Source organism: Schistocerca piceifrons, chromosome 4 (assembly GCF_021461385.2).
Source record: "Schistocerca piceifrons isolate TAMUIC-IGC-003096 chromosome 4, iqSchPice1.1, whole genome shotgun sequence".
Classification (NCBI taxonomy): domain Eukaryota; kingdom Metazoa; phylum Arthropoda; class Insecta; order Orthoptera; family Acrididae; genus Schistocerca; species Schistocerca piceifrons.
The window spans coordinates 802,962,981-802,989,679 of NC_060141.1; positions in this window are offsets into that span (position 1 = coordinate 802,962,981).

Sequence of the window (26,699 nt, forward strand, 5' to 3'; positions counted from 1 at the left end):
TGTAAGAGTCCTGTCAGGAGGGAGATAAATATTGCAAATTGTGACCGCAGAGTCTAAGTGGACCCTAACTGCAACCGCTTCAAATGTAGTGTGAAGAGGAATCCACGTGCTAGCAATGTTCGTACGGACCAACGTACAAACGCCACCAGAAGCCCGCAGGGGTCCGACCTGATTTCGACAGAAAACACGGAACACACGGAGGGTCGGTGTGTGAGCATCATTCCTGTAGAACCACACAAGCTGCAGAATAAGACGAAATAAGGGATTTCAATTCTGGAAGGTGACGGTAGTCCAATTCCATTGGAGAACCACAGAATGATGATTTAAGTGGGGGCTGAACACGCTAAAGCCAGTCATACCGTCAGGTCATCACCCGTCACTGACAAGAAGGGTGCTACATCCATGAACAACAGGTCAGAATCTGGTTGTAAAGCTGGGGATGGGACCTCTGGTGACACCAGAGGCTCTTTGTCCCAGGACTTATGTTTCTTCTTCTTTTCAGGTTGAGATCGAGGAGGGCTGTGTGGCATAAAGTAGCCAGCTGCAGCAAGATCGGGAACAGAAAGAGACCGGGCGACCTGGAGGCTAACAGACTGCGGTTCTCGCAGTCGTCGCGTGGCAGCAGACCTGTGTCCTGGAAGGTGCTGGGAAGGGGCAACCCCGGGATGGGCGCCCTTGACCAGCAGAACCCGAAGGAGTGAGACACTTCTGTGGCTGGGGAGGGGGAGCAGCGCCCAGAGGAGAAGGTGTGGGAGCCGCAGGAGAGGGAGGGAGGGAGGGAGGGAGGGAGGAGAGGGAGGAGAGGGGTCCAGGATTGAGGTACGGAAGGGGGAGGAAGGGGTAAAGATGTAACTAAAGCAAAACTAACCTACACAGAGGCTCGTAAGACGAATACACGTCTTCAACCTGTGTCCATGACGTCTAAACGATCAAGGGACTTTTACTCCTGTATGTTCTTTTCATTCTTATATACTGGGCAATCTGGTGAACGTGAAAAATGATTGCCATGGCAATTTACACACATAGGAGGGGGAACACAGGGACTCCCCTCATTAAATGGACGTCCACAGTCACCACAGAGAGGGGCTTGCGAACAGCGGGAAGACGTGTCCAATATGCAAGCATTTACAACACCTCATAGGAGGTGGGATGCACGGCTTCACATCACATCGATAAACCATAATCTTTACTTTCTCATGGAGGGTATCGCCTTGAAAAGCCAGGATAAAGGCACCAGTATCAGTGCAATTGTCCTTAGGACCCTTCTGAACACACCGAACAAAAAACACCCCGCTGTCTGTGATTGTCCTGAAGTTCCTCATCAGTCTGAAGGATGAGGTCCCTGTGAAACATCGCACCTTGAACCATATTTAGAGACTGGTGGGGGGGTAGTGGACACAGGAATTGTGCCAAGATGGGTACAGGCATGAAGGGCCGCAGACTGGGCAGCTGATGCGGTCGAGTTCGAAGCTGATCAAAACTGCATCTTGCTCAGGGAGTCCACTTCACCAAACTTGTCTTCAATGTGTTCCACAAAGAATAAAGGTTTGGTATTGGTAAAAGTATCCCCATCAGTCCTGGCGCAAACCAGATTGCGCGGGGGTGGGGGGTGGGAAGGTTTCACTGCTAGCCGATGGGCCTGTCCCTCTTCCCAGGGGGTAGCCATGGAAGGGAAAGCCGAAGGGGGCAAGAGAAGCAGCACTAGAAGAATCAGTTCCACACAGAGAGACGGCCGCAGGAGAATGGCCAGAGTTCTGGACCCCTATGCATTTCATTTGCATAGCGTCCGCCCTGATACCACCCACTCCGATCAGGGGCGCTCCTCACAGGCGCCACCCAGGCACAGCAAGGGCCATCTGGCATGGCTACCATTGCCGGGAGTTCCGATGCTCCAGGATGATGAGCAACCACTCCAAGGCTTGCATGAGGAGGTCACAGCTCAGGTATCGGAAGTGTGATCCCTGTGTGTTCAGGGGGCTCAACCAAAAGGGTACATAGCGACCCCACCACACGGGCTGGCTACCATGCTGGCTATGCACCCTAGCATCAGACAACAACGTGAAAGAAAAGGTGGAATTAACTAGGAGGGATTATGTCGGAGACACTAGGTAAGGTGCTCTTCCCCAAATGGCTCACAATACGGAAGAGAAATTTAGTAATGGGGGTCAAACCCCAGAGGGGGACCAGGGAGTGCCAAAAGGAGGTGATTATGCAACAAAGCTAAATTGCAAAACCAACATAACCAGGAGGACAGCGGGGGTCAACATAAGGAAGGACACCAGGACAGGGCGAGAGAGAAGGAGCAAGAAGAGGAAAGTCAGGGAAGGGGAAGGAAATGGGGCCCCGAGCTATTGCAGCCTTCCTTCTTTCCAGGGCTGCATGCTCGCCCCGCACGTATCCACAAAAGAGTTGTGGACCCCTTGGGGGCAGGGTATTGGGTGAGGGTGTTTGGGCGCATCTGTTGGACTATTTTTTTGTGAGCATGGCTGTGCACTGTGCTGTGCTTTAGAGAGTTTAAGAGTAAAGCACACTCCTTCCTTCTTCCATCAGCCTAATGCAGGGTGAGTCGTTTTACCAACAGCCCCCTACGAATTGGTGGCGGTGGTACGCCTAGTTTTCAATAATATTCTTACGTTGGTAGCGACGACGCAAGTGAGCTTTGTTTGCTGGCAGATTTCACACTTGGCGCCTGATCGTAGGAGGAAGTGGCGGTCGGGTGGATGAGGTTATTACAAGTGCCCTTTCTTTATGCACAATTTTCTTAGGTTGGTAGCGACGGTGCAAATGAGGTTTTTTACTGATTGAATTCAAACTCGGCGAGGGTTCCTAGGAAGAGATGGCGGTCTGGTCCTCAAAAAGTAGTTGTGGTAGGTGGCGAACAGTCGGCATCGACAGGTTTGAACGTGCCCAGGAAAACAACTTTCGCGCCAAAAGAGTGGCAGGGTGTTTTGTGAAATGGCTGACGGTTGTGTGATTCAGCTCCAATGCAAACAATTTTGGCGGGAAACGTGCGGAGGCGACGAATACGCGTGGTGAACGGACAATGGACCGCTGTGACGTCAAACTTGGGAAGCTCCGGCGTGTCCAGCGAAATCATGTTTACGATGTGGGAGCGATCGCCAGTCCAGCGGCTAGCGCGGGCCGCTGAAGCACGCCGGCAGTCCACCGCTAGCGGCCGCCTCACGTGACAGGCGTCGGCAGTGGGTCCGCGCGCTGACTGGCGGGGCCAGGGGGTGGCGACGATTTGATCTAATTCAGTTGGAGCGCGGATGTCGTGGCGACTGCACTGCGATATCAAAGAGGTGTACTGGTATGCCGCTGTCATTCATTCGTGTCTGGTCAGCATTTCCGGAAGATAGCAACTGCGATGACATTGTTTCCGTCGATCAGATCCTGTGTTGTGCAGGATTATTCAAATTGAGGACAAATTAGCAGGTAGGCCGGCTCTTGCGTTGTTCGGCACTCTCAGTGTATATCTCCATCAGCTGGAAGAACGCCCCATTTTCGCATGTTCGTCTCGCAAAGAGGAACGCCCACCCTAAGACGATTGAGCGATCTCCAAATAGGGAAGGGCAAGTTATCAATCACTAGAGGGAACACCAGAATCTCTTTCTGAATTTCAGTTGATGAACTTCAGTTGATGGACTACAGCCTGCTGACCATGCAGTGGGTGTCAGGGATCATAAGTTTGCTTAGCCCACTCTACATAAGTAGCAACAGCCCTTCTAATAGTGAGGGGAGCTGTTTCAACAATCGGGTAGATTTTATCGACTGGAGTTGGCTTCATACCTGGAATCCTGGAAAGATTCTCATTGATTGCAATATAACATGTTTGGTGTGAGTGGATGCACTCCACACAGATGAAGCATACTCTGCTGTGGACACACATAACAAGAGGCTAAATTCTCAGGATGGGACAACTTGCTCCCCAGGTGGTGGATGTGAGCTTCCTGAAGATGTTATTCTGTGAACTAACTTTCAGCCTGGTGTTAATGGCAATGAGATGTCAAGTCATATATCCCTCCCACAAGGCGGTGCTTAAAGTGCTGGGAGTTTGGCCATATGTATTCCCAGACTGTGGACGCCCATCACATCCCAATACCCCATATGTCCTGCCTCCCATCTCTGTCAACTCCAGGGAACATCATTCACCTTGCTCGCCAGACTGCAGGATTCTCCAGAAAGAGAGGAAAATCATAGCCTCAGTGTAGGTCAGTTGGTCCAGGGTCTTTTAGTCTAAGAGGAAATTTGAGCGCCTACATCCTGTGGCTATGACCACCTTATATGCTGCCACTTCGGGAACAGTTGTCGTCCCATCAGGTCTTCTGTGGCCTCTCAGAACTGGGAGACTACACCTGCTCCCTTGATGGTGGAGTGCACTTCCCTTCCTGTTGTTCCCACACCACCTACTTTGGTAGCAACACCCTCGCAGCCATCGGGGATTTCTGTCCACAATTCTGATGTGGAGAGGCCTAAGTCTTCCTTGGCTCCTCTTGCTAGGAAGGGGTCCCTTGGGTCATTCCCTTCCCAGGTTTCTGCAAGTGGGAAAGATGACACCCGCCAGAGGCTGAAGAACCAAAAGCAGCTGGTTGTTGGGCATCACGGTCATCCTTAGTCCCGGAGACTTAGCCAGTGAAGTCCTCCAAGCCACGGAAACCCAAGTAACAGCGCGAGAAATCGAAAAAGAAGACCCCTAAGACCAAGGAGATTGCGGTGCCACCCACACAACCGCAACCTACAAGCTCTGAGGGTCAGCGAGATCCAGATCCTCAGTGGACCCCAGAATCTCCACCCCATCCTCAGCCACAGACACAATGGATATAGATTGCTCAGGCAAAAAGTCTGTGGCAGCATGTGACCCTGAGGTGTAAACTGCCTCACTGAATGTTCCATGTCTTCCCAGTGGAACTGAAGTGTATTTTTTCCACCGCCTGGCTGAGCTACAGCAGCTGTTGAGCTTTACACCTGCTTTCTGCATTGCCCTCCAAAACACCTGTTTCCTGGCAATGTTGACCCCTGCACTCTGCGGCTATAAGGAATATTACAGGTACCGTACCGACTATAATCGAGTGTCCAGTGTTGAAAGGACACAGTTTCATTACAGACTGTGTTTATGTCCTAAACTCAAACACCTCCCGAAGCTGTGGCTACAAGAATACGTATGGATGAAATAACTGTGTGCAATGAACATCTTTCTCCAGATGGTGCAATACCCCTGAATGTATTAGCTGCACTGATTGGTCAACTCCCTAAATGTTTCCTACTCTTGAGAGATTTTAATACCCATAATCCATTGTGGGATGGCACCATACTTACTGGCTGAAGCAGACATGTCGAAACTTTACTGTCTCAGTTCGACCTCTGCCTCTTAAATACTTAGGCCGCCCCACATTTCACTGTGGCACAAGGTACATATTCGGCCATTGATCTCTCGGTGTGCAGTCATGGCCTTCTCCCACCTACCCACTGAAGAGCACATGACGACCTGTGTGGTTGTGACCACTTCCCCGTCTTGTTGTCACTGCCCGGTCGTCAGGTACATGGGCGCCTGCCCCGATGGGCTTTAAACAGTGACAGCAGAGGTGAAAGCTTCCCACTCCAACTTGTTCAATCCCCCCATATGTGATTATCGATGAGATGGTTGAGCAGGTGACTACCACAATCGTTTCTGCGGCATAAAACGCGATTCCTTGCTCTTTACGGTGTCCACAGCGAAAGGCAGTCCCTTGGTAGTCGCTAAAGCAATTAAGGAGCGCCGGCGAGCTCTGCAGCGGCATAAGCGGCACCCTTCCCCAGAGCGCCTCATAGCCTTTAAATGCTCCGTGCCCGCGTTCGCCAGCTAATCAAACGACGGAAGCAGGAGTGTTGGTCGAGACACATCTCGACCATTGGTTGCCATACAACACCTTCTCAAGTCTGGGGGAAGGACAAAACTTGTTTTTGGGAACCAGACGCCAAGAAGATGTTCCTGGTGTTAACATAAATGGCGTGTTATCTACCGACGCAATCGCGATTGCCGAGTAATTTGCTGAGCACTATGCTCGAGTCTCTGCGAAAGTCTGGGGGGTAATTCTCCTACACACTCTCAAATGGCGGCTGGAAGTGAAAGTCGTCTAGTTCACTATACGCCACAGTGAATCCTATAACGCCCCATTTACAGATTGGGAGCTCCGCAGTGCCTTTGCACGTTGCCCCAACACAGCTCCTTGGCCTGATCGGATCCGCAGCCAGGTGATTAAACATCTCTCATCTGACTACAAGCGACATCTTCTCATCTGAAACCAGATCTGGTGCGATGGCATCTTTCCATCACAATGGCGGGAGAGTACCATCATTCCAGTGCTCAAACCCGGTAAAAACCCACTTGATGTGCATAGCTATCGGCCCATCAGCCTTACCAACGATGTTTGTAAGCTGCAGGAACGTATGGTGTGTCATCAGTTGTGTTAGAGCCAGTGGACCACGTGATTGCAGGACCATGTTAGGGCGGCTTCCACCATGGTCGCTCTACCACTGATAATCGTGTGTCCCTCGAGTTTGCCATCCGAACTGCCTTTCGCAGACGCCCGCACCTGGTCGGTGTCTTTTTCGATTTACGAAAAGCTTATGACACGACCTGGCGAAATCATATCCTTGCCACATTATACGAGTGAGCTTTCAGAGGCCCACTCCAGATTTTTATCCAAAATTTCCTGTCACTTTGAGAGGCACCAATTTGGACATGGAAGGTTCATAGTCCTCCTACCCCTCCCCCCACCCCAATATCCAGGAGAATGGGGTCCCACAGGGCTCTGTATTGAGTGTATACTTTTAGTAGTCAATGGTCTAGCAGCAGCTGTACGGCCGTCTGTCTCATCTTCTCTGTATGCAGACGACCTCTGCGTTTCATACTGCTCCTCTGCTCTTTGTGGGTGGCTCCCTGTAGGCGCCGCTCTACCCCACCATTACCAGTCATGGTTTCCAGTTTTCGGCCGCAATGACGTGTGTCATGCACTTCTGTTGGCGTTGTACTGTTCTCCGGAACCAGAACTTTACCTTGATGACGACCCACTCACTGTAGTGGAGAAATACCGATTATTGGGACTGGTTTTCGACGCCTGATTCGCTTACGCTCACGACGGTGAGGAATCCAAGTCAGAGTGCTGGCAGCACCTGAATGCCCTATGCTGCCAAAGCAACACCAGCTGGGGTGTAGATTTCTCTACACTTCTGCATCTCTGCAGAACCCTTGTTCAATCCCGCCATGACTATGGAAGTCTGGCTTATGGCTCGGCGGCGCCCTCAGTGTTGCGTTTACTGGACCCAGTGCACCACTGTGGCGTTCGCCTAGCGACAGGAGCTTATAGAATGAGTCCGGTGACCAGCGTCCTGATGGAGGCTGGAGTCCCTCCATTGCAGGTAAGGCGTGCCAAACTGCTGGCCAGTTAAGTTGCACACGTTCGTAGTTCTCCTGTGCATCCGAATTACCGTCTTCTTTTCGCACCGACAGTAGTTCATCTCCCACATAGGCGGCCCAGGTAAGGGCTTCCAATTACAGTTCGTCCTGTCCCTTGTTTATGAACTGGAATCCTTTCCTTAACCACCTGTACTTGAGGTCCACTCTTGTACACCTCCATGGTGTGCACCTAGGCTGCAACTCTGCCTGGATCTTTCACTTGGCCCTAAGGATGCAGTTAACCCCCGTCTCTCCAATGCCACTTCATCTCTATTCTTGACATATACCAAGGCCATGAAGTGGTTTACACTGACAGCTTGATGGCTGGCGATCCTGTCGACTTTACGTACGTCCATGGAGGACATATTGAACAGCATACCTTGCCTGATGGCTGCAGTGTTTTCACTGTCGAGCTGGTGGCTATACCTCGTGCTCTTGAGCACATCCGTTCATGCCCTGGGGAGTCGTTTCTTCTGTGTATTGACTCCTTGAGCAGCCTACAAGCTATCGAGCAGTGCTAGTCTCGTCATTCGTTGGTAGCGACCATCCAGGAGTCCATATATGCCTTGGAACGGTCCAGTCGTTCAGTGGTGTGTCTGTACCGCAGGTCACGTCAAAATCCCAGGCAACGAACTTCCGACAGGCTGGCCGAACAGTGTACACGGAAACCGCTTATGGAGATGGGCTTCTCTGCAACTGACCTGCGTTCACTACTACGCCGCAAGCTTTTGCGGCTTTGGGAGACGGAATGGCATAACCTCAGTACGCACAATGAACTGCGTACCATTAAGGAAACTACGAATGTGTGGAAGACCTCCACGCGGGCCTCTTGCAGAGACTGTGCTTTTCTTTTGTCTCCGCATTGGCCACACTTGGGTGACACACGGCTACCTCCTGCATCGTGATGACCCACTTCAGTGTCTGTGTGGCGGCCGGCTGACAGTGGCCCATATCATGGTGGGCTGTCTTTCTGTGGCTGCCATGCAATGGACTCTTCAGTTACCGGATTCGTTGCCATTAATTTTAGCTGACAACGCCTCATCGGCTACTTTAGTCTTAAGTTTTATACGTGATGGTGGGTTTTATCGTTCTGTGTAAGTTTTCACGCATGTCTTTTTCTCTTTGTGTTCTCCACTCTAATGTTTTTACGTTGGATGTTTTAATATGTCGCAGAGTGGCTGGCTTTTCCTCTTCATTCTCGTGGTCGGGCAGCCACGGTTATCTGCTCTCTTGTTTTCATCCCTTCGACCTGTTTCTTACTTCTCTCTGTGGTTTTCTTTTCCTGTCTTCTTCATAGTAGTAGAAAGGAAAAAACCAGAACGACAGGAGAAAAACCAACACTGTTATTGTGCTGTGCGTCTTCTTTCTTTCTTCTTTCCCTTATGTAATTATTTTACTGCGAACAAGGGACCGATGACATCGCAGTTTGGTCCCTTCCCCCCTCCTTTAAACCAACCAGCCAACATCCTTTACTACGACAGGACTGAAGAGTACTGGCTTCAAAATATATGCATATATCATCTGCGTACTATAATATAGTGTCACTGGCAAAGAGGACATGAAGGCCTGCAGTATAGATACTGGATAAAAAGGGAGCCAGGACTGATCCGTGCAGGGAGTCTTCTGCTATTTCTTGGGTCCCAGCGTAATTGCGTGTTGGAAAGTAATTGCCTTTTTTCAGAAAACATACAACGTTACGCATAAGTAGTTCTGGAATGTGGAGTTTATTCAGTTTTTTTTCCCAAAGGTTGACAAGACATAATGAAATCTACGAACGAAACTATCATATTATTAGACAGAGAGAAATTAAGCTATTACCAGAAAAACAACTTTGATTTTGAAAAAGAAAAACTGAAACCCTTTTACTGTTAAATATTGATACACAACTAATTTTCACACCGCCATTCTAAGCGCCGTACTAATCCTGTCCATTACCTTCGTCGAACACAGTAGTGTGATGAAAGGCCGACGTGACTCGCCCTTATCAGATCATTGTGGATGGGGACACACTACGTGTTTTCAGCTAGTGGATCTTGATCTTTTGCGTCCATGAACTATTGCAAAACTCTAGCAGCAGCGATTTTCCCTTGTGTGGGATGTGTCGTAGCCTGGGTAGTCAATATAATCCGGATGAGGAGCAGTACCCTTCCCTTGGAAGAGTGCAGTCTGGGGTTCTTACAGCGAAAAGGTTTGTGCAACGACAATTCTCCTCTCTTCATTCCACCTCGTCTCCTGTCCATTAAGTCACATACAGCTATCAGACACAACAACGATTCTTGAAGTCGGATGTCTGTTGTGTGACCGGTTTTAATGTTCTGTGCTACGTTCCAGATCCAGGTCAATGCAGTTTCTTCGCCGACTGGAGTGCAGAAATTGTCACGATTTTCGGTTTTTGTGCGTGATTAGTTTCTTGGCTGCAGCTTGTGCTTTCATAAGGGAAGAGCGCGTTTATCATTTGAGATATTTTAGTTTTTTATTAATGCCTTCTTGCGTTCCTTCAGGAGTGCGTCACATTCTGAATCCCACAATCAGGATGATGGGCTAGTGGTTGTCCCTTTTCAGGTGTTGAGACTACCGCTGCTTCATCGATAAGCGACACCAAGTCTCTTTCATGATTCCCAGTATAGGTGATATTCGAAGTACTACTGGACGGAAAACTGGAAACTGCGCGGTTGAGAAAGTGAACTGTAACTTAATCACACGGAAATTTAACACAGTCTCCCTAGATTATGCGTTTATCATAATTTGATTAGGCAATGGATCTGAACCTAAAGTATCCGCTATCACTTCCCATGTTGTTCTGGTACACAGTGCAGTTAATGCTATGCTGAAGTCCACTGCCGTCCGAGCTTCATTTGGTCGGATTTTCCATGTGGGTCAGCCGTCATTTAGTACTGCAATGTTTTCCCAATCTAGTATATCAGGTAGCATTTCCCCCACTCTGCAGCCCCACAGTGCCCGGTGGCCGTTGCAGTCACCTATATAGGAACAGAAGGGGTTTTCCGAGCGAGACATGATTGTTGTTAACTGCTGTCTGGAAAGTCTTATTCGGTACGTTGTATACCGAGATCAAATTCAGAGGTAGGTCGTTTATCGGCAGACGGATACCCACCGTTTGCAATGGGTTATGCTGAGTGCCGTAATGACAACGAAAAAGTGGCTGTCTTGTTTTATTAACCACGCTGCACCGTCGTAGCCATCATTTCTATCTTCTCTAATGACAGAGTAGCTCTGGCGTGCTAACAGTTCTTTCGGTTTTAACCGTGTTTCGGTGATGGTACAAATGTCTACTTGAATTTCGAGCAGAAAATGTCGAAGGCTATTTTTGTTTGCTTGAGCGATCTTGCGAGACGAAATTTACATACCGTCTCTTGTACACAGGCCCACTCGTGTACTTCAAAAACTACAACAACCATCCTGCCAATCAATACCAAAAAAATGAGTATTAAAATTATTCGTGTAGCTGCAGTTTTTTGTTATGTGATAGCACGCTGTAAAAGATTATCGCTTATACCCAGTGTATTGTTGTATACGATGATGGTTCGGTCAGTTTGGCAAAGAACACAATAAAAATGTTTTTTCGTAAACAATTCACCTTGCATCTCGAGATAGTCTCCTTTGAGGGATGTGCACTTGGTCCGACGATCCTCCCGTCAATTGATCTCAACGGAAAAATAGATTGTCAAAATGTGCAAAATACTCGTTGACTGCAACTGTCACTTCATTTGATGAAAGTTTCTTCCTAGCAAGCCAGAGTTTGAAGTTTGGGAACAGGAGGAAGTTACTTTGGGCTAAGTCTGGTGAAGGGGGTTGGTGACGAAAACCAGTTGGAAGCCCAATTCATGCACTTCCACTATTGTTAGCACCGATACTTGGGAATGGTGCACTAGCCGGGTGAAACAACACTTTTTGCCTGCCAGCCTTGATCTATATTCAGCCAACAGAAGTTTGAAACGATCCAGCAATGAACCGTAATAGGGTCCAGCCTTGATTGTGTCTTTTACGAAGTAATCTATGAAGATTATTCCTTGGGATTCACAAAAAACCGTGGCCAACACCTTAATCTCTTTCCATTGTTTCGACGGCTGTTTCGACTCTGGAGTATAATTATTGATCCAACCAGAAACGATCAGATCGTCACAAGTCGGCGTAAAAAGTCTAGAGGATTCCGATGAAACATCGCCAGACATAATGTTGAAATGTTGTGCCGGATGTGCTTTTGGTGAACAATGAGAAATCGAGCCACCCATCTGGTACAGTTTCTTCGCAGTCAACTCTCAGTGTAGAATACTATACTTTCGTTCAGTTCAGATAAGACTCAATCAGTAAATTTTATTCGACAGCCTTGCATTACCGTATCGTGGATATTTGTTAGTGGTTTACTCTGTGGTGACATCAGTTTCATGATAGACCGCACTTTGTCTTCGGTGCTTGTCCGACCGCGTTTAAATTCATTAATCCAAAAGTAGATCGTTTCAAATGATAGTGCAGAATCCGTCTGAACTTCATACAGTTCTTTTTCGATTTGTGCCTCAGTCCTACCATTCAAATAAAAATGTTTGGTAACAACACGACATCTGGTTTTACCAGTTTTCAGTTACAGTCGACACACTGTAATTCAGGTGGCTCTCAGTAATAAACCGTGCACTATACATTATTTAAATTCTTTGTACGGTTCTTGGAATAATAAAGCGTATCAACAGTGAAGGTGCAACAAAAATTTTCCATTCTTTATGCTGTTTGCTAGATCACAGTTTTCGTTGTCCATTTGCTCGAAGGATTTATATTTTTGATTACGTAATCTGAATAATCTTATCAGGGGACCGCCCCTACTCATCACAGATTCCGTCCATATTTATGGTATACACAGTGCTTAACCAATGAAACACAGGAAGAGGAGCTCCCTATGGTCAAGCGCTTGGAAAAAATTGAGTTTTTAGGGTAGGTCGGCCGATGCATGGGCCGTCTGTCAGCGTAGGTTCCATGCAACGATTGGCACGGCGGAAGGGATACACAACGGTAAATAGAGGGTCGCAGGGTCGAGTCTGTGTGAGAACTATTACTTTATTTTCAATGTTTACGTTACTGGCACTGCAAAATAACCGAGATAATGGTCAGTGTATCATGTTTATTAATATATTCATGAAAAGCAGACCAAGGAAAAGTTGACACAGTTATCTCTTGAAAGTAATTTGCAGTAATTAAAGTGTACAGGACTAAGATTGCATTAGTTTCATTTTGGCATTTAACAGCTCTCAGCAACTGCACGTGAGCACTATGTTCCCAGTGAGCTAAAATCGGATAATCCAGAATGAAAAAGAAATCATAGACCGAGAAGACTACATCGAAACATTTCATTCAACGTCAACGGCGCTTATGACGTCAGTTGTTTCTGCGCCCTCAAAGAAATCCAAATACAAAATTCCACGTTACCAACTATCCTCATCAAAATTTGGCTAATTACTGGGTAACACTTTGTTGGCAAACTGTGCGATGAATCGCAAAGTTAGAGTGTCAATGGAAAATTTTAGGCAACCACGTAGCCCAAGTTGTAAAAATGTGGCGTGTAGGACAAGTGCAAGATACCGAGATAATTACGGCTTTCCTCTTTTCACGTTGAATATCACCACAGCAGGTGTAAATTAGCTATAAAATAATGAAAGTATGTGAATTGCATATACCTTCCTGGACATTTCCAGTTCTTAAGTTTCCTTTGCCCTTCCTTTTATACCGTTACCAAAATATTAATACTCGTAAATCTAATGCATTGAGATTTTTTCGGTCTATCTGCAAAATAAAAAATAATGAAGCTGCACAGGGATTCGAGACGACAACCTTCGAATCGCCGTTCTGTATTACATCTGCTGCCTCGTAAGTGAGCTAACATTAATGGTTAATTGCCCCCGACCAGCGCCAGAATTTTTTTTTTCTAAACACAAGACCATATTTATTCTGAAGCAACGAATGTTCAGAGAGTTATAGTAATGTATCTTATACATAAGAATCATGTGAAACAACATGATAAAAAAATTGAAAAAAGGATGTCTTCGAAAGTATATTTGTATTTTCAGCTGTTCTCAATGTTTAGTTTGATAAGAACCGAAATGGTTACATGTGTTTTAGGGTGCTGGGAGAGTTTTTACTTTTGAAGATGTATGAAAGAATTTGAATAAAATTTTACTTCAGAAGAGGAATGAAGTGCAACACCGCATTCGAAATATTGATTGCGAATCCCCTATGAAACACTTATACCACTCTCTTGTCTTACTCAAAGAGGGTCGAGAAGACATTGAAGACGAAGACCGTCCTGGACTACCTAGCACCTAAATTAGACATGCGGAAGAATCAAAAAAAAAAAGTTCTGGAAAACCGTTGAATTACCATCGGAGAGGATTCTGACGACATCGGCAAAGCCTTCGGCTCATATCAAGCAATTTTTTTCATATATCTTGGGCATGAAACTTCTAGCAGCAAAGTTTTTCCAAAATAGTTGAACGTCGGCCAAAAGCAACGCCGCTTAGGCATAGCTCCGGAATTGGTGAATGAAGTCAACGATACAGAACTTCTAAAAAAGGTTTGGCAGGTGACGAAAGATGGGTGTAGGAGCCAAACCATGCCAATGCAGACTGTAGGAAGAGCAAACACCGAAAAAACTTCGACAATCACGGTCAATAAGGAATACGTGAATTTTTGGCTAAACAATTTTTTTTGTTGCCTCAGCCAACGTTTTCGCCTGGCAGTGCCCTGTCCCCCTAGACTTCTTTATCTCATCAGTGGTAGCAAAATGTCATTTTATGATTCTATTGAGCCTTGGGAATAGAAAGAAGAGGCTGAACGGTATAACGAAAAGTGAGTTGCAGAACTGCTACCAAGACTGGAAAAAGGTCTGGCGGGTGTGTGTTCTGAAGGGGAGTACACTGAAGGGCACAAGGTCGTGTTGATGAATGACTATTTAAGGAAACCAAAAATTACTGTTACTTTTGGACAACACGTCGTATAAGCGAATAGTTCGATGTTTCGCATCTGCGAGATGATGCTAATTTCTGGTTATGTCGATCTTCCCTTGTTTGGAATTATAACGTAATATTTTCACTTCGGTTGGTGGCCCCATGGTATAACATTAGTACCGACTGTACCACAGTTCACGATGTCTACAAATAACAGGGGGAGGGGGGCGAGAGGGATATGCTCACAGCACTTAGGAAAACACAACAGGAAAAGTACAGGTTATAGTCATAGTTTTTAAAATGCACGTCAGTGTACTTATGTCTGAGTACAGCCATGTTGCTCGCTCCCTCTGCTCCGTCTGCCTCCCCCCCCCCCCCTCCAGATAACGACAGCAGGCTTGTTGGTGGCCTGTGTATGATAGCACCTGCCCGATGTCTTTGGATGGTCCCCAAGGATCTCGTGAGTCCGTTCTGATGGAATAAAGAGTTGATCTCACTACCTTCCATTACTATTATTATTACTCTAGAAGCAGTGCATAGCGGACTACGCTACGCCTGATACTAGTATTGATGGCTTTTGCACCATCAAATGCCAGCAAAAGGTCCGTTTTTGGATAGCAGTGTCCAGTGCATTTTTAGTGGATGCAGACACCATTTACAGTGCGCAGAGTATCTCTGTCTGAATTCTTCGTAGTCTTTGGTCCGTCACATTAACTGTATTTCAGTGCAGATGCACACTTTGTCGTCACTTCTGCTGCACAGACATAGAAAAACGGTGCTGGAAGTGGCACACGATATTGGGGGGCCTCTGTGTAGCTGTGATCAGGTGCCCATCAGGGGCTCAGCATTTGTTTGCTGAGTATGGGCTTAGCGACCTCCAGGATTCCTGAGCAGGGGACTGGTAAGCGCCGCCAGTCCCGTCACCATGAGCTCTGGGTGTGCTTCAGCGACCACTGTTTAGCGCAGCAGTGGAATGGTACGTGTCACAGGCAGTAGGGGTCTTGACTTGACCGTCCAGATCACGAGGGTGGTAAAAACCTTTATAAAACGTCCCTCAATCTCAGGGTGTGCTGCACAATGATGAGATTCATGGCTCTTATCGTGGAACAGTCATTAGTGAGAAACCTCTGGGGAACGTATGGCTTACCTAGACATACAGAGGTCTAGGTGGACTTTTATTTCCCTGGCTGCTCTTCGGACCAGCATTGGATCCTTCAAAATCATCTCTTCCTCCTTCCAGCAGGAAGGGTTGGCCGCTGGTAGATACCAATGCCCAAACAAGAGGGCTCATGTAGCCAGTCTTCCAGACTTGGGATTTACACATACTCTATCAGTGTTGAGTAACAGAACGAATGCTGATCAGTATGTGTTTATGAACGAAAAGAAATGACCTTAGAGAAATTTTGTATGTAAAAAGGTGAAAAAGGGCTTGAGGAGATTGCTGAAAGCTTAGCCCCCACGTGCTGTTTGACATGCCATGTCTTTGGTTAGACCGCCTCAGGTTGTAAGGTAGCAGCCACTTGTGGCAAATATGATGGTGTGTAAACTGCTTTGATGATCGCCCTGTCTGGAACAGGGACTGCAGTGTCTTTCTTGAAGAAAGGAAGATACAGGAAGGAATTGTTGGATAGTGGAGTGCTCAGTGTGGAACTGTAATGAGTTCAGGACACATGTGAAATAATTGAGACTTCTAGGACAGGAACCCCGTCTGTGCCTCTATTATAAACAGATTTTAAAGCCACTGACACCCATGTGCTATGTGACTATACTCTTCACTGAAAGGGTGACCTGACTGGGGAGAGCCAAGGGAGCTGTTTTTGTGTTTGTCAGTAACATGCAGCACTCCTCTGCTCTCACCCTGGCTACCAACCTACAAGCAACTGCTGTCGAAACGTCATGGGTGGCGAAGTATCACGCTGAACTGTTCAGCCAGCTAGTTGTGTCTGAACATTGTGACAGCATCCAGGAATGGGGGGCCATATCACCCAAGTGATCCATCGTGCCACTGACTTACCCATTCTAAAGTCCTCATGTCATCTTATGAGGTGACACTTATGAGGTGACATCTACCTTTGTGAATGGACGAGAGCCGTGCAGCCATCTGAAACAGCCGATTTAAAAGCTATCCTATGGTAGACAACCTCATAGCCTCTCCAGCACAAGAGCCAAAAGCCTGATGCATGATTACTGAGATTATGAAAAATTCATGGCGAGCGTTCCTGGACTCCAACCATTTCACTTGTTCTATAAGAGTTTGTGTTCGGCGGAAATCCTCTCAATGGCTTTCCAGTCATTCACCAATGGCAGCAGTGCTGAAATGCTGATATCTCCAAACTTTGCATGCAGACATCACTCAGATACTCGCGGAGAATTTTACGCACACTACTGCAAATGCCAGCCACGATCTGGCGTTTCGTTACCGTGTGACTGCAGCGAGACTAAAACTGGACTTTAGATCCAACGATTCCGAGACTTAAAACAACCCTTTCTCCATGTGGGAACTGGAATAAGACCTGTCAAACTCGTGATACAGCACCTGGCCATGACCAGATCCGTAACTGACGCTGTTGGTAAATGTTTAAGCAAGCAAAGAAAATCCTCTTCATATGTTTTTCTCTTATACAGCAGAAAGGTAACTTCCCCATCTCGTGGAGAGAGGCGCTTTCGACACCTCTCCTCAAACCAGGAAAGGAACGTACCAGTCCCAGTAGTTACCGGAATATCGTCTTAATGAGCTGTGTAGGAAAGACTCTGGAGTGAATGGTTAGCTGTCGTCTGATCTGGTTGTTAGAGACCAGGCAACTCCTTAGCTGCTCTGTGTGGATTCCGAATATTTTGATCCATTGTCAACAGCCTGCCCCTGTGAGAGGGTGGCTATTCAGCAGTCTTTCCTATACAACCATCACTGTATCGGTATATTCTTTGAAATCAGTAAGACGTACGATACTACTTGGAGACACTATTCTCGGGGGACGGCATCAATAGGTCTTTCGGGGCCATCTCAGTATCTTCATACAGTCTTTCCTTTCCTAGCGGTTTTTTAGGATCAGAGATGGTGACTCGCTGTCAGATGGTTTTGAGCAAGAGATCTGAGTCCCTCAGGGCAGTGTTTAAAGAGTTAAGCTCTTTGCTGTAGTCATAAGCAGTATCACATCTGGGGTAAGGATTCCTGTACAGTGTTCCTTATTTGCGAACAATTTTTCTGTTTTCTGTTTCTCCTCCAGTGTTGCAGCAGTGAGCCACCAGTAACAACTGACAGTGTGGAGGTGAGTTTTCTGCAGATAAGTTCACGAGTGTGATGTTTTTATATTTCCTGCCTTGCATATTACAGACACCATGCTAAATTTTAAAGACTCAGTGACGTTTCTGGGAATCTGTTTTTGACTTCAAATTGTAGTAATTGCCACACCCGAGAGACCTGAAAGCTAGAGCCCTGAAGGTACTGAAAATCTTAAAGTGCCTTAGCCAGAGGTCTTGGGGAGTGGACAGAGTGTGTGTCCTCCAGTTTCAAGCATTTGTGCCTGGACTATTGCTGCACCGTTTATGAATTGGTGAGGCCTTCTTATTTGTAGAGCATTGATGGTGTCCACTATAAAAGGCTACAGCTGGCCACAGATGCTTATAGGACCAGTGCAACACCCAGACTTTGGGGTGAGGCGGGGGAACTGCCACTTACCATCTGGTGGCAGCTTCTCGTGGTGCATCAGGCATGTAATTTGGTTGCAACTCTGGCAGCAGTATGGTGTGTGGGTGAAGTCAGTCTGCCTCTGGAACGTCCTTTTTCCAACAGTCCACGAGCCACAATGCCGTTTGGGATCCACTTGCTCCACGCCGAGTGACTCGAGCACACATTGCAAGTGCAATCCAAAATCCAGGGTTTTAACCGTCTGCCAACCTGGTTACTGGACAGGCCCAGAGTGATTTTAGATTTCTGATGACAAGAGAGATTGATCTCCTGCTTCCGTTTCTGATGTTTTCTGACATTTCATCTGAGCATCACGACCATGAAGCTGTTATTTATGGATTGGTTGAAACGGGATTCTCTTGGTTCTGTTTTCCTGGATTGTGTTCTCATGGTAAGGCTGTCTCAAGCCTGTTTAAATTGTTTGTGTGTTCCGATTCTCTTAGTCCCTTTCATTTGCTGAAACGTTTGTACCCAGCAGATGAAGTAGTCTAGTCTATCCAAAGCGCACTCCTACATCTACAACGACTGGGGAAGGTTGTGTTATTCTGCTGGGTACCAGCACATGAGAATTGTGGGGAATGAAACGGCGGATCTAGTAGCCAATGAGACGTGGCTTGATCAGGTATTTCAGTGTGCCATCCCTCTATACGGTATCTCCTCGCTGTTAAGCTAGAGAGTCTTGGTCACTTCCCACCACTCATACTCCAAATGATGCAACAATAACCTCTGTGTAGTAAATCCCACAACACGGCTGTGGCGTACCTCCTTCCAGCCACATTGAGGTAGTGTGGTCCTTGTCACCAGTCTTTGAATGGGCCACAGCCCTTTGAAATATGACATCATGCTCCAGCGAGATAACCCTCCAACGCGTGGCGCTTGTGGCGTACACATCACTGTGCGCCACATTTTATTGGACTACGTTTGATTTTCAGACCAGGTCGCAGCTGATTTTCTGACGCATTTGCAGTCTATTTTACGTAATAATCAAACGAATGTGGGTAGTTTTAAAGTTTGTGATTCGTCCAACGTTTTTACCGTGATTTTAGGGAGGTGGTTTTAATATGTTCACAGGGTGCCTGGCTCGCCCATATTTTAAGTAAGTGGGCAATCAGTGATATTATCCTCTGCTTTCCGTTTAGCTCTCATCTCGTTTTGCGCGTGTTTTAGTCTCGTGTATAGCACCTATTATCTCCGGTTGTCCTAGTGTGTACGATCGCGTCTTAAGTTTTCCACGTTCGTTTGCTTTGATGTGTGTAAGGGTACTGTGCTGATAACCTCTTGCGAGTCCGTAAGCTGTAACACCAACCCCCTCCCCCCCCTCCCCCCCCCCCCCCCCCACACACACACACACACACACACACACACACACACACACACACACACACACACACACACACCTGCTCAGTTGCCATCATGCATAAAACCATGGATGTGAATACTGGTCTGCCATAAGTTGATATAAGCAAAGGAATGTAGTTTTTGGTTATACATAAGAGTTGCTTCGATGAAACGAGTTACTCCAGTCAGACTTGCTAGCAGCATCATCAATAGTGCCAATAGAATCAGCAGATATTAAAGCATATAATGGAAATACTCGTTTGTAAGGCGCTATCAAGTGGTAAATTTGAGTCCAGTAGTCTTATAGGTACGTACTTTTGTTCCTCTTCCACCCCCTCCCCCAACCCCCCATAGTTCTGTGTGTTAGTTGCACTCTGATGCTTAATTACTTAGTCTTCTTCACCAATTGCACATGTGACTATCATCTGCAGACTTGGAGAAGCACCTGCAACAATAACAACTTTGACCTCAAATGCATTCATTGCTGCAGTGCTGTTCATCTACAATGTAGGTTGGTTGGTTGTTTGGGGGAAGAGACCAAACAGCGAGGTTATCGGTCTCATAGGGTTAGGGAAGGATGGGGAAGGAAGTCGGACGTGCCCTTTCAAAGGAACCATCCCGGCATTTGCCTGGAGCGATTTAGGGAAATCACGGAAAACCTAAATCAAAATGGTCGGACGCGGGATTGAACCGTCGTCCTTCCGAATGCGAGTCCAGTGTGCATCTACAATGTATTCAATGTGCACTTCCCCCCCTCCCCCCCCCCCTCCCCAAGGGGCCTCAATGCTCCTTGGCCGGTTTGTGCTTGGCTACTACGGTGCCCCAGCCATTGCAGCATCTTTCCCCTTCTGTGCTACATGTCTATCCTTTTGCTACTCTTTCTCATACTCCCTTGTGGGACGTTTTTGGGAGTGTGTTCTGATGTCCACTACTGAAAATGCAGAACAGTCTCTCCACTGTTTTTTGTTCTTTTTGCTTTCTTCATTCCCCATCTCATACCATTCCTCCGCTTCGTCATTTGAGATTCGCCTTCTTTTCTTCCTCCTAGTGCACTGTTTAAGGCCATCCCATGCGTCTGACGCGTAACAGGTGACTGGATAAAGGGTAATTTCCATGCCTTGGCCCCCCTGCGAGTCTGGGGATTAGAATAGCCCGAGGTATTCCTGCCTGTCGTAAGAGAAGACCTTTCGGCCTTTAAGTGATGGTCCCCGGTGGGGTTTCACCTCCATTTTTTAAAAATTTTCCCTAAGAGCGAACCACTTGGGGAAAGACGCCTTACATGGTGATTGACTCTATCATGCATTGACATCTTTAGTCCACATTCTCGTCGTCGCATTGCAGTCCCGACCATTCTCCATCTATTGGGCAAGGAAACCTTCCTGGGTGCGTTTTCCACCATGCACTATGCAGTGTCACTTTCTGTGCTGATCTGACAATGGACTTCTTTGCACCTCATATCCACCATAGTAGCTAGTCCATTGTGGTGGGGCCGCCATGTACCCTGTTGGTTGTAGCCCCTGACAACACAGGGATCGCTCTGCTGATGCCTGTGCCGTTAACTCCCCATGTATGCCAAGGAGTAGATGTCTGTCACCCTGGGTCATCGAGCTATCCTGCCAGGTGGCCTCTGCTGTGGCTGGGTGGCGCCCATGGGAAGGGCCTCTGGTTGGAGTGGGGGGGGTGGCGGCATCAGGGCAGATTGCCTGAAGCTTAGTACGACATCTCTTGCTGGTGCTCCGCCGCCAGAACACTAAGCGGACGAAGTAACGTTAATACTAAGAATTATGACCCCAAGGCGTTCCTCTTCCTGGCCACACTATGGGAGGCTAAGGATGGCAGTGAAGCTTATTCATCCTGGTACCTCATATGTACGAGAGTTGATGGGGAATCTTTAGTGTGCATGAAGTCTCAGTTTTATGTGGAGCATTTGGAGAACAAGTATGAGGAGGCGAAGGGCTTGTCCAAAATGCGCTTTGGGTCAGTTTTGATAAAAACAGCATCCTCTGCCCAGTAACAGGCATTACTTGCTTGTGGCAAGATGGGGACTGTTTGTTACCATGATGCCTCATGAGAGCTTAAATGTGGTTCTGGTTATTATATCCCATAGGATCTTCTTGTCCAGTCTGATGAGCTGCACCACAATTTAGAGGGTGATGTGTTCATTTCGTCCAGCACCTCCATCGGGGTCTGAGGGAGAACCAGGTTGCCACCAGTGCCTTCATCTTGGCCTTCCCATCTGTCAACTGTGGAGAGCATCATTTACCTTGCTCGCCAGACTGCAGGATTTTACAGAAAGACAGGAAAATCATGAACTAAAAGACCCTGGAACAACTGACCTACACTGAGGCTAAGAGGAAATTTGAGCACCTACATCCTGTGGCTATGACCACCTCATATGCCGCCACTTCGATAACAGTTATCGCCCCATCAGGTCCTCTAATTCCTGTCGCCTCTCAGAACTGAGAGACTACACCTGCCCCCTTGATGGTGGGGGGCACTTCCCTCCCTGTTGCTCCCGCACCACCTACATCAGGAGCAACAACCCCCAATCATCGGGGATTTCAGTCCCCACTTCTCAGGCAGAGAAGCCTAAGGATTTTTTGGCTCTTCTCATTAGGAAGGATGTCCCTTGGGTGACTCCCATCCCAGGTTTCTGCTAGTGGGGAAGATGACACCTGCCAGAGGTTGAAGATCCCAAAAGCCGCTGGACGTAGGGATTCATGCTCATCATCAGTCCCAGAGACTGATTCAGTGAAGTTCTCCCAGCCAGGGAAACCCAAAGAACAGTGCGAGAAATCGAAAAAGAAGTCCCCAAGAACAAGAAACTTGTAGGTAGCAGTGGTGTGGGTGTCACCTCAAGCTCTGTGGCTAAGGGTGGGGTGGAGATTCTGGTGTCTGCTGTGGACCTGGATCTCGCCGGACCCTTAGACACAATGGATATAGACTGCTCAGGCAAACATTTGGTGGCAGCAGGTCACCCTGAGGGATAAACTGCCTCATTGAATGTTTCATGCCTTCCCAGTCTCACGATGACGACATCCTTCAGTGGAATTGCGGCGGTTTCTTCCACTGCCTGGCTGAGCTACGGAAAGTGTTAAGCTTTACACCTGCTTCCTGCATTGCTCCCGGGAACATCGTTCCCTGCAATGCAGACTCCTTCCCTCTGCATCTGTAAGGGATATTACAGGAACTATAGCTACTAAAATAGGTCAGCTGGAGTTTGCGTTTATGTCCTAAACTCAGTCTGCAGTGAACCTGTGCCTCTTCAAACCCCTCTTGAAGCCACGGCTGTCAGAATACGGATGATGCTGGAAATAACTGTGTGCAATGTATGTCTTCCTCCAGATGGTGTAGTACCCCTGAATGTATTTGCTGCTCCGATTGATCAACTCCCTAAACCTTTCCTACTCATGGGAGATTTTAACACCCATAACTCCTTGTGGGGTGGCGCCATCCTTACTGGCCGAGGCAGATGTGTCTCAACTTTAATGTCTCAGTTCGACCTCTGCCTTTTGAGTACTAGGCCACCACACATTTCAGTGTAGCTCTACATAATTACTCGACCATTGATTTATCAGTTTGCAGCCCAGGACTTCTCCCATCTATCCACTGGAGAGCACATGACAACCTGTGTGGTAGTGACCACTTCCCCATCTTGTCACTGCCCCAGCGTCAGGTCCACTGATGCCTTCCCAGACAGGCTTTAAACAAGGAGAACTGGGAAACTTTCACCTCTGCTCTCACCATTGACTCTCCCCCGCATGGTAACATAGATGTTACTACCACAATCGTTTCTGGTGTAGAAAACGCGATCTCTCGCTCTTTAGAATGCCCCCAGCGAAAGACAGTCCTTGCAGATCGCCAGATGTCACTGAGGCAACTACAGAGCATTGGAAAGCTCTGTAGCGGCGTCAGCTGTTCCCTAGAGCATCTGATAGCCTTTAAGTGGCTCCATGTCCGTGTACACCAGCTTATGAAAAGACGGAAACAGAAGTGTTTGGAGAGGTATGTGTTTACCATTGAGTGCCATAGTCACCTTCCCAAGTCTGGACGGAGATGTCAGAGACCTAACCCCCAGCCTTTCGCACTCTCAAACAGCGGCTGGAAAGTCCTCTCATTCACTACACACCACAGTGAATCCTATAACGCCCCATTTACAGAGTGGGAGCTCCCAAATGCCCTTACACATTGCCCCGACACAGCTCTTGGGCCCGATCGGATCCACAGCCAGATGATTAAACATCTCTCATCTGGCTACAAGCAGCATCTTCGTGTCATCTTCAACCCGTTCTGTTGCGATTGCGTCCTTCCATCGCAGTGGCGGGAAAGTACTAACGATCTGGTGCTCAAACCTAGTAAAAACCCGCTGGATATTGATCGCTATCGGCTCATCAGCCTTACCAACGATGTTTGTAAGCTGCTGGAATGTATGGTGTGTCGACAGTTGGTTTGGGTCCTAGAATCACGTGGCCTATTGGCTCCATGTAAGAGTGGCTTCTGCCAGGGGTGCTCTACCACTGATAATCTTGTCTCTCTCGAGTATGCCATGTGAACAGCCTCTTCCAGACGCCTACACCTTGTTGCCATCTTTTTTGACCAACGCAAAGCGTATGCAACCACCTGGCGGCATCATATGCTTGCCACATCATACAGGTGGGGTCTCCGAGGCCCTCCTGTCGCTCAGTACTTTCATGTCCAAGTTGTTGCCTCCCATAGTCCCCCCATAACCAGGAGAGCAGGGTCCCGCAGGGCTCTGTATTGGGTGTATCAGTATTTTTAGTGGCCATTAATGGTCTAGCAGCAGCTGTAGGGCCGCCTGTCTCACCCTCTCTGTATGCAGACGACTTAATTTCGTACTGCTCCATCAGTTATGGTGGTGTTGAGCGACACCTACAGGTAGCCATCTGCAAGGCGCAGTTACGGGCTCTTGACCATATCTTTTAGTTTTCGGCAACCAAGTCGTGAGTCATGCACTTCTGTCAACGTTGTACTGTTTATCAGGAACCACAACCTTACCTTCATGACGATCCATTCACTGAAGTGGAGACATATCGATTGTTAAGACTGGTTTTCGACGCCCAATTGACTTGGCTACTTCACCTTCGTCAGCTTAAGCGGAAGTGCTGGTAGCATCTCAATGCCTTGCGCTGCCTGAGCAACACCAACTGGGGTGCAGATGGCTCGACACAGCTGCAGCTCTACAGAGCCCTTGTTCAATCCCACCTTGATAACCCAAGTGTGGTTTATAGTTCAGAGGCGGCCTCAGCATTGAGTGTACTCGACCCACTGCGCCACTGTGGCATTCGCCTAGCGATTGAGATTTTAGTCCGGTGGCCAGTGTCCTGGTGGAGACCAGAGTCCCTCAGTTCCAGATCCGACGTGCACACCTGCTCGCCACTTTCGTTGCACACATTCTTAGTTCTCCTGAGCATTCGAATTATGATCTCCTTTTTCCATCGGCGGCAGTTCATCTCCCGCCTCGGTGGCCCAGGTCAGGGCTAACGACTGCATTTCGTGTGGGCTCCCTTCTGAACTAGAGTCCTTCCCTTTACCACCTCACATCCAGGTCCATCCGCATACACCACCTCCATGGTGTACACACAGACCGCTGATTCGTCTGGATCTTATGCATGACCCTAAGGACTCAGTTACTCCTGCCGCTCTCTGATGTCACTTCCTCTCAATTCTCGTCGTGTTCTGGGGCTTTTAAGTGGTTTACACCGAAGCCTCGATGACTGATGGTCATGTTGTCTTCTCCTACGTCCACAGACCCGATATTGAATAGCATTCCTTGCCTGGTGGCTGCAGTGTATTTGCTGCAGACCTGGTGACCATCTCCTGTGCACTTCAGTATATCCGTTGAAGCCACAGGTATTGTTTATTTCGTGTACTGACTCCTTGAGCAGCCTACAAGCTATCGACCAGTCCTACCCTCGCCATCCTTTGGTAGCGTCCATCCAGGAATCCATCTATGCCGTGGAACAGTGACGTCGTTTAGTGGTGTTTGTGTGGACCCAAGGACAAGTCGGCATCCCAGGCAACGAATTTACAGACAGGCTGGCCAAACAGGTTATGTGGAAACCACTTCTGGAGATGGCATCTCTGAACCTGACCCACATTCTGACTTGTCCCATTACGTCTCCCAAAGCCGAAAAACCCTACAGCATAACAGTACACACAATAAATTGTGTGACATTAAGGAGATTCTGAAAGTGTGGAAGTCTTCCATGTGGGTCTCTCACAGGGAATCTGTCGTCTGCCGGCTCCATATTTTACACGCTAGGGCGACCCAGGGTTACCTACCGTGCCGTGAATACCCGCCTTAGTGTCGGTGCTTCACCCTGTTGGCAGTGGCCCGTATTCTGGTGCACTGTCCCACTTTGACTGTCCAGCGATGAAATCTTGGGTTACCGGACTCTTTGCCGCTAATTTTATCTCATAACGCCTAATCAGCTTATGTAGTTTTACGTTTTGTGAGGGTGAGTTTTACTGTCTGATCTAAGTTATAGCACATGTCCTTTGTCCCTCTGTGTCCACCCTAGTGCTTCTAGGGTTGAGGTTTTAAGGTTTTGCGGAGTGGCTGGCTTCTTTTTTATTCTCATGGTCAAGTAGCCATGGTGAACTATGTTGTTTTAATCTCTTCATCCCGTGTTTTGCGTGTGGTTTTCTTGACCTCTTTTGTCCATTTACATATTTCATGCCATTCATCGTTCTTGTGCCTCTTCCTTTCATTCTGTATTGAGTTATCTGATTCTTGTTTTGTTCTCACACATGTGGCTTTGTTTTATTCAGAACAATCGTCTGATGACCTGGAGTTCGGTCCCTTTCCCCCTCTTTCAATCCAACCAATCACGCCTTGGCAAACAGGTAGAGTTCGAATGTACCTACTGGTACAAGCCAGGCCCAGGGAGGGGTTGTCGCCTGAGCTGATACCTTCCCATACTGCCGATTGGTCCCTCTGTCAGGTGTTTGAATCCCTCAGACGGGTGCACACCTCACGAAGACCCTCCCAGTCGCACCACGGTTCCTCATGGTTGCACTTAGAGAAAATTGTCACTGCTTTCCTATGGTAAATCCGTTTGTTATTCAGAAAGGTGTTGATGCAACTGATGGCCCTGTGAAATCCTGCTGTCGTTTACTCGATGGCACTACTTTTGAAGACTACTTCTGATTCTCGAGCACAACCGCTTGGAACTTCGGTCCTCCACGGCTATCCTGTTCAAGTCGAGACCCATCAAACACTGAACTCTTCCTGTGATGTTACTTACACTAGGCTGCTTAGGAGAGAAATCAT